Genomic DNA, 9,692 nt, shown 5'->3' with positions numbered 1-9,692 from the left:
AATTGCACCAGTATTGTCACAAAAAGATTTTCATTGGACCCGATGCACTAGGTATGACACCTAGATCGGATATGAACTCCTTCATCCAGACTCCTTCGTTTGCTGCTTCCGAAGCAGCTATGTACTCCGCTTCACATGTAGATCCCGCCACAACGCTTTGTTTAGAACTGCACCAACTGATAGCTCCACCGTTTAATGTAAACATGTATCCGGTTTGCGATTTAGAATTGTCCGGATCAGTGTCAAAGCTTGCATCAACGTAACCTTTTACGATGAGCTCTTTGTCACCTCCATATATGAGAAACATATCCTTAGTCCTTTTCAGGTATTTCAGGATGTTCTTGACCGCTGTCCAGTGATCCACTCCTGGATTACTTTGGTACCTCCCTACTAGACTTATAGCAAGACACACATCAGGTCTGGTACACAGCATTGCATACATGATAGAGCCTATGGCTGAAGCATAGGGAACATCTTTCATTTTCTCTCTATCTTCTGCATTGGTCGGGGCTTGAGTCTTACTCAATTTCACACCTTGTAACACAGGCAAGAATCCTTTCTTTGCTTGATCCATTTTGAACTTCTTCAAAACTTTGTCAAGGTATGTGCTTTGTGAAAGTCCAATTAAGCGTCTTGATCTATCTATATAGATCTTAATGCCCAATTTGTAAGCAGCTTCACCGAGGTCTTTCATTGAAAAACTCTTATTCAAGTATCCTTTTATGCTATCCAGAACTTCTATATCATTTCCGATTAGCAATATGTCATCTAAATATAATATCAGAAATGCTACAGAGCTCCCACTCACTTTCTTGTAAATACAGGCTTCTCCAAAAGTCTGTAAAAAACCAAATGCTTTGATCACACTATCAAAGCGTTTATTCCAACTCCGAGAGGCTTGCACCAGTCCATAAATGGATCGCTGGAGCTTGCACACTTTTTTAGCTCCCTTTGGATCGACAAAACCTTCCGGCTGCATCATATACAACTCTTCTTGCAGAAATCCATTCAGGAATGCAGTTTTGACATCCATTTGCCAAATTTCATAATCATAAAATGCGGTAATTTCTAACATGATTCGGACAGACTTAAGCATCGCTACGGGTGAGAAGGTCTCATCATAGTCAATCCCTTGAACTTGCCGAAAACCTTTTGCGACAAGTCGAGCTTTGTAGACAGTAACATTACCGTCAGCGTCAGTCTTCTTCTTGAAGATCCATTTATTCTCAATTGCTTGCCGATCATTGGGCAAGTCAACCAAAGTCCATACTTTGTTCTCATACATGGATCCCATCTCAGATTTCATGGCTTCAAGCCATTTTGCGGAATCTGGGCTCACCATCGCTTCTTCATAGTTCGTAGGTTCATCATGATCCAGTAACATGACTTCCAGAACAGGATTACCATACCACTCTGGCGCGGATCTTACTCTGGTTGATCTATGAGGTTCAGTAGTATCTTGTTCTGAAGTTTCATGATCATTATCATTAGCTTCTTCACTAATTGGTGTAGGTGTCACAGAAACAGGTTTCTGTGATGTACTACTTTCCAATAATGGAGCAGGTACAGTTACCTCGTTAAGTTCTACTTTCCTCCCACTCACTTCTTTCGAGAGAAACTCCTTCTCCAGAAAGTTTCCGAATTTAGCAACAAAAGTCTTGCCTTCAGATCTGTGATAGAAGGTGTATCCAATGGTTTCCTTTGGATATCCTATGAAGACACATTTCTCCGATTTGGGTTCGAGCTTATCAGGTTGAAGCTTTTTCACATAAGCATCGCAGCCCCAAACTTTCAGAAACGACAACTTTGGTTTCTTGCCAAACCACAGTTCATAAGGCGTCGTCTCAACGGATTTTGATGGTGCCCTATTTAACGTGAATGCGGCCGTCTCTAGAGCATATCCCCAAAACGATAGCGGTAAATCAGTAAGAGACATCATAGATCGCACCATATCTAGTAAAGTACGATTACGACGTTCGGACACACCATTACGCTGTGGTGTTCCGGGTGGCGTGAGTTGCGAAACTATTCCACATTGTTTCAAATGTACACCAAACTCGTAACTCAAATATTCTCCTCCACGACCAGATCGTAGGAATTTTATTTTCTTGTTACGATGATTTTCAACTTCACTCTGAAATTCTTTAAACTTTTCAAATGTTTCAGACTTATGTTTCATTAAGTAGATATACCCATATCTGCTTAAGTCATCTGTGAAGGTGAGAAAATAACGATATCCGCCACGAGCCTCAACATTCATCGGACCACATACATCTGTATGTATGATTTCCAATAAATCTGTTGCTCTCTCCATAGTACCGGAGAACGGTGTTTTTGTCATCTTACCCATAAGGCACGGTTCGCAAGTACCAAGTGATTCATAATCAAGTGGTTCCAAAAGCCCATCAGTATGGAGTTTCTTCATGCGCTTTATACCGATATGACCTAAACGGCAGTGCCACAAATAAGTTACACTATTATTATCAACTCTGCATCTTTTGGATTCAACACTATGAATATGTGTGTCACTACTATCGAGATTTAATAAGAATAGACAACTCTTTAAGGGTGCATGACCATAAAAGATATTACTCATATAAATAGAACAACCATTATTCTCAGATTTAAATGAATAACCGTCTCGCATCAAACAAGATCCAGATATAATGTTCATGCTTAACGCTGGCACCAAATAACAATTATTTAGGTCTAATACTAATCCCGAAGGTAGATGTAGAGGTAGCGTGCCGACTGTGATCACATCGACTTTGGAACCATTTCCCACGCGCATCGTCACCTCGTCCTTAGCCAATCTCCGCTTAATCCGTAGTCCCTGTTTCGAGTTGCAAATATTAGCAACGGAACCAGTATCAAATACCCAGGTGCTACTGCGAGCATATATATCACATATACCTTTGTTCACCTTGCCATCCTTCTTATCTGCCAAATACTTGGGGCAGTTCCGCTTCCAGTGACCAGTCTGCTTGCAGTAGAAGCACTCAGTTTCAGGCTTAGGTCCAGGTTTGGGTTTCTTCTCTTGAGTAGCAACTTGCTTGCTGTTCTTTTTGAAGTTCCCCTTCTTCTTCCCTTTGCCCTTTTTCTTGAAACTAGTGGTCTTGTTGACCATCAACACTTGATGCTCCTTCTTGATTTCTACCTCCGCAGCTTTCAGCATTGCGAAGAGCTCGAGAATAGTCTTATTCATCCCTTGCATATTATAGTTCATCACGAAGCTCTTGTAGCTTGGTGGCAGTGATTGGAGAATTCTGTCGATGACGCAATCATCTAGAAGATTAACTCCCAATTGAATCAAGTGATTATTATACCCAGACATTTTGAGTATATGCTCACTGACACAACTGTTCTCCTCCATCTTGCAGCTATAGAACTTATTGGAGACTTCATATCTCTCAATCCGGGCATTTGCTTGAAATATTAACTTCAACTCCTGGAACATCTCATATGCTCCATGACGTTCAAAACGTCGTTGAAGTCCCGATTCTAAGCCGTAAAGCATGGCACACTGAACTATCGAGTAGTCATCAGCTTTGCTCTGCCAGACGTTCATAACATCTGGTGTTGCTCCAGCAGCAGGCCTGGCACCCAGTGGTGCTTCCAGGATGTAATTCTTCTGTGCAGCAATGAGGATAATCCTCAAGTTACGGACCCAGTCCGTGTAATTGCTACCATCATCTTTCAACTTTTCTTTCTCAAGGAACGCATTAAAATTCAACGGAACAACAGCACGGGCCATCTATCTACAATCAAGCATAAACAAGCAAGATACTATCAGGTACTAAGTTTCATGATAAATTTAGGTTCAATTAATCATATTACTTAAAGAACTCCCACTTAGATAGACATCCCTCTAATCCTCTAAGTGATTACATGATCCAAATCAACTAAACCATGTCCGATCATCACGTGAGATGGAGTAGTTTCATTGGTGAACATCACTATGTTGATCATATCTACTATATGATTCACGCTCGACCTTTCGGTCTCCGTGTTCCGAGGCAATATCTGTATATGCTTGGCTCGTCAAGTATAACCTGAGTATTCCGCGTGTGCGACTGTTTTGCACCTGTTGTATTTGAACGTAGAGCCTATCACACCCGGTCATCACGTGGTGTCTCAGCACGAAGAACTTTCGCAACGGTGCATACTCAGGGAGAACACTTCTTGATAATTAGTGAGAGATCATCTTATAATGCTACCGTCAATCAAAGCAAGATAAGATGCATAAAAGATAAACATCACATGCAATCAATATAAGTGATATGATATGGCCATCATCATCTTGTGCTTGTGATCTCCATCTTCGAAGCACCATCGTGATCACCATCGTCACCGGTGTGACACCTTGATCTCCATCGTAGCATCGTTGTCGTCTCGCCAATCTTATGCTTCCACGACTATCGCTACCGCTTAGTGATAAAGTATAGCATTACAGCGCGATTGCATTGCATACAATAAAGCGACAACCATATGGCTCCTGCCAGTTGCCGATAACTCGGTTACAAAACATGATCATCTCATACAATAAAATTTAGCATCATGTCTTGAACATATCACATCACAACATGCCCTGCAAAAACAAGTTAGACGTCCTCTACTTTGTTGTTGCAAGTTTTACGTGGCTGCTACGGGCTTAAGCAAGGACCAATCTTACCTACGCATCAAAACCACAACGATAGTTTGTCAAGTTGGTGCTGTTTAACCTTCGCAAGGACCGGGCGTAGCCACACTCGGTTCAACTAAAGTTGGAGAAACTGTCACCCGCAAGCCACCTATGTACAAAGCACGTCGGGAGAACCGATCTCGCGTAAGCGTACGCGTAATGTCGGTCCGGGCCGCTTCGTCCAACAATACCGCCGAACCAAAGTATGACATGCTGGTAAGCAGTATGACTTATATCGCCCACAACTCACTTGTGTTCTACTCGTGCATATAACATCAACACATAAAACCTAGGCTCGGATGCCACTGTTGGGGAACGTAGTAATTTCAAAAAATTTCCTACGCACACGCAAGATCATGGTGATGCATAGCAACGAGTGGGGAGAGTGTGATCTACGTACCCTTGTAGACCGACAGCGGAAGCGTTAGCACAACGCGGTTGATGTAGTCGTATGTCTTCACAGCCCGACCGATCAAGCACCGAAACTACGGCACCTCCGAGTTCTAGCACACGTTCAGCTCGATGACGATCCCCGGACTCCGATCCAGCAAAGTATCAGGGAAGAGTTCCGTCAGCACGACGGCGTGGTGACGATCTTGATGTACTACCGTCGCAGGGCTTCGCCTAAGCACCGCTACAATATTATCGAGGATTATGGTGGAAGGGGGCACCGCACACGGCTAAGAATATGATCACGTGGATCAACTTGTGTGTCTAGGGGTGCCCCCTGCCCCCGTATATAAAGGATCAAGGGGGGGTGCGGCCGGCCAAGAGGAGGGCGCGCCAGGAGGAGTCCTACTCCCACCGGGAGTAGGATTCCCCCCTTTCCTAGTTGGAATAGGATTCGGGAAGGGGGGAAGAGGAGAGAGAGAAGGAAGGGGGGGCGCCGCCCCCCTCTCCTTGTCCTATTCGGACTAGGGGGAGGGGCGCGCGGCCCAGCCCTGGCCACCTCTCCTCTCTTCCACTAAAGCCCACTAAGGCCCATATACCTCCCGGGGGGTTCCGGTAACCTCCCGGTACTCCGGTAAAATCTCGATTTCACCCGGAACACTTCCGATATCCAAATATAGGCTTCCAATATATCAATCTTTATGTCTCGACCATTTCGAGACTCCTCGTCATGTCCGTGATCACATCCGGGACTCCGAACAAACTTCGGTACATCAAAAAGCATAAACTCATAATATAACTGTCATCGAAACCTTAAGCGTGCGGACCCTACGGGTTCGAGAATAATGTAGACATGACCGAGACACGTCTCCGGTCAATAACCAATAGCGGAACCTCGATGCTCATATTGGCTCCTACATATTCTACGAAGATCTTTATCGGTCAGACCGCATAACAACATACTTTGTTCCCTTTGTCATCGGTATGTTACTTGCCCGAGATTCGATCGTCGGTATCTCAATACCTAGTTCAATCTCGTTACCGGCAAGTCTCTTTACTCGTTTCGTAATACATCATCTCGCAACTAACTCATTAGTTGCAATGCTTGCAAGGCTTATGTGATGTGCATTACCGAGAGGGCCCAGAGATACCTCTCCGACAATCGGAGTGACAAATCCTAATCTCGAAATACGCCAACCCAACATTTACCTTTGGAGACACCTATAGAGCTCCTTTATAATCACCCAGTTACGTTGTGACGTTTGGTAGCACACAAAGTGTTCCTCCGGTAAACGGGAGTTGCATAATCTCATAGTCATAGGAACATGTATAAGTCATGAAGAAAGCAATAGCAACATACTAAACGATCAGGTGCTTAAGCTAATGGAATGGGTCATGTCAATCACATCATTCTCCTAATGATGTGATCCCATTAATCAAATGACAACACATGTCTATGGCTAGGAAACATAACCATCTTTGATCAACGAGCTAGTCAAGTAGAGGCATACTAGTGACGTTTGGTTTGTCTATGTATTCACACAAGTATTATGTTTCCGGATAATACAATTCTAGCATGAATAATAAACATTTATCATGATATAAGGAAATAAAATAATAACATTATTATTGCCTCTAGGGCATATTTCCTTCACCTCTCAGTGTTCACGATCTTCTGATGCCGCATATGGGAGGCACTATTCACTTGATGATTGGACGATTTTGCGAGGTGGAGAGTGTGGCCCCACCCTCGATCTCTGAGGCTGAGGCTTTGATGAGTTCCGCTGAACCCAGCTTAGTAGGAACCGTTTGGGGCGAGCGCCCTTGGAGAAGGTGGGGATTGATGATGATGAAGATTGACTTAGTGACCATGTCCTTCCTTGCGAGAACACATTACAAGAGCAAGAGCAAGTGTCTAGTAAGGGCCTCTTCCCGTTTGCTTACATGATCATCTTGTTCCCTGGGTGATCTTCTCCAAGCTGTCCGCTTGGTGGGTGCTTGTCTTTACATCTGTCCATCATGTTCCCATGTTTCGACCCTTTGGCTTATTTAGCCGTGCGCAACTGGAACTGCACGCTCCTGCACACTGCACAACTACAGTTACACCTCGATGCACATGCACACAATTGCAACGACATGTCTATCGATACCCGTGACTGGAGTTGCATGCCTGCCCGCTACGCGAAACCGCATGTCAACCGGTCATGCGCAACCATAGTTGCACACCCGTCCTTCTATGCACAACAGTAATTGCACGCCCGGTGGCTATGTACAACTATATTTCCACCGGCGCGTTGCACACCTGTGTGCGTATTTGATAAAATAAAATAAAAAGAGGACAAAATAAAAGTGAAAGATGAGGGGAAAGAAGAAGAATATGATGCGAGTTGGATGGGATTTAGTTAGTTCTCATCTAGAGGAGAGTTAGCGATACGTCACATCCCTTTTTTGAATTTTTAATGAGTTGATACATGTGGGAACCGCACATGCACGAGCGCGTGTGTGAAAAAAGATGTGCTTTTTCTCTTACACATGCCCACACCCTCACTCCCTCCACTTCAGAATGTAGTGCACACATATTCTGTTTAGAACTCAAATTTTACAAACTTTAACCAAGGTTGTAGAAAATAACATTAACATCTAAAATGCCAAATCCATATCAATAGGTACATCGTGAGACATATTTTCATATTATACATGTTTAATATTTTTTTCGAGATGATATATGTTTGGTATTGTAGTTATAGATAATTTTCCCGTTAAATTTGATTAAAGTTTGATTTTTCTAAATCTATAAGCACTATATTATGAAAAGGAGACGCACCAAAATAGTTCCCTCGTTTTGTTCCCTAACTCTAGGCGGTTAGAGCAAACTTTCCCCTCCAGACTTTCACGGAGCCCGTGGATTCAACCCCCCCCCCCCACTCTGCCTACCGCTCAGGTGGCCGATGGCGGGGACGGGAATCTTTGTGCCTCCATTCTGGTTAGTAGCTTAGGTTAGAGTTTTTAGTCCTCACAGTTGCGACACTCGGGCAGATGGCAGCACCTCTTCTTTGAGTTTGTCTTTTGGGCTTTGATCCTCTCGAGTTCGTCCATTTGGACGTAGTCAACGAAGATTCGGCATAGATTTCTGCCATCTCCTTGGAGCAGCGAGGTTAGGGTTTTATCACAGCCCTAGAACAAATGCTTGTAAATAGTGGCATTTGTATTCACGCATCATGTTTGTTGCATTGCATTGATTGTGTTCCTTCTTGTTTGTCGGTGTTTGTCCCCTCTCAGTAGCAGACGATTCCGATGTTGTGATCATTCACACCGATGAAGAGCTATACTATCTTTAGAAGTGCCAGGCAAGCAAACCCTCTTTGAGCATTCCGATACAATCCCACTCTCTCGCTCTTGCTCTCTTTTACTGCATTAGGACAACAACGATTCAACTGCTACGTGTTACGGCAGTTGAACCCATTCCTCTACATGACATGTCTTTGCCACAATAAAATAGTAGAAACCCACTAGCATGAGTAGGAGTTGTTTGAGCCATGATGTGCCTACTCATTCATGCTTGCTTGCCATGCCTGCTATTGCTTAGAGTTGTGTCGGGTCTGATTCATCAGGGTGGATTGGGATGGTGGTGAACATGTCCTACTATTGAGACATAAGTGTGTGAACACGATTTGGTAACGGTAGCGATGAGAGGCCATGTTGGAGTACATGGTGGGTTGTCTCATTGGGACCGTCCTCAGGAACCGAGTTCTGTGTTTGTGATCCAAGATAGTTGCTACCATACATTGGGCCCAAAACCCATGGACCCTCTCGACTTATTAATCGCCTTGATCTCCATCCAGGAGTTGCAACTAGTTTCTGGTGTTTGTAGGATATGTGTTGGAGGCCGTGCGTAGCACTGATCCTAGGGGTGAGCTATGATGCGGTATAGACACTGTGGCACTGTGTACCGAGGCACCCGTTTGATGGGCTTGGGAACCCTACACACATCGTTTGAGGTCGTAGTGGAAACCTCGACCGGACTTCCTTACGGATGAAACTCAAATAGGTGATAAATCCGGACTAGAGACTTGTGTAGTTAGTCAGATCATGGCTGACATCCTCGCTAGGCTTCTGCTTGAAGGTTGCCGAGTGCATGCCGTGTAAACAACGATAAATGGTGAGAGCGTTTGTGAAGAAGTACACCCCTGTAGGGTTATAAATGATCTATTCGAATAGCCGCACTCTCGGATATGGACTACTTGGAAAGCTTACATGGTTCAAAGATAACTGAAAGTGGATACCCTAAAATGCGCAAGATAAGCGTGAGTGCTATGAATGGCCTTCTTATAGAGAGACAGAAGCGGATCCATAGTGGTGTATTGATATGGTGAATATGTGGACTCGTGTGCGCTTTCCCACCCAAAAGAAAATACTGGTATTCGTAGTATGGATAGCCACCGACTCAAAACTGGCTTGCTGCAGTTAAACTCCACAACTCAATTGTTGATACTGATGCATAAGTAGATAGTTCTAATGTAAGTCTTGTTGAGTACATTTGTACTCACGTTTGCTTAACTTATGTTTTACGGAGAAGACATTAGTCTCATTAGTCGTTCCAACCACAAGTTCGACATTAACC

This window comes from Triticum urartu, chromosome 5A (genome assembly GCF_056163025.1).
Source record: "Triticum urartu cultivar PI428250 chromosome 5A, HENAU_Tu73, whole genome shotgun sequence".
Lineage (NCBI taxonomy): Eukaryota > Viridiplantae > Streptophyta > Magnoliopsida > Poales > Poaceae > Triticum > Triticum urartu.
Note: the sequence above shows the minus strand (reverse complement) of the source record.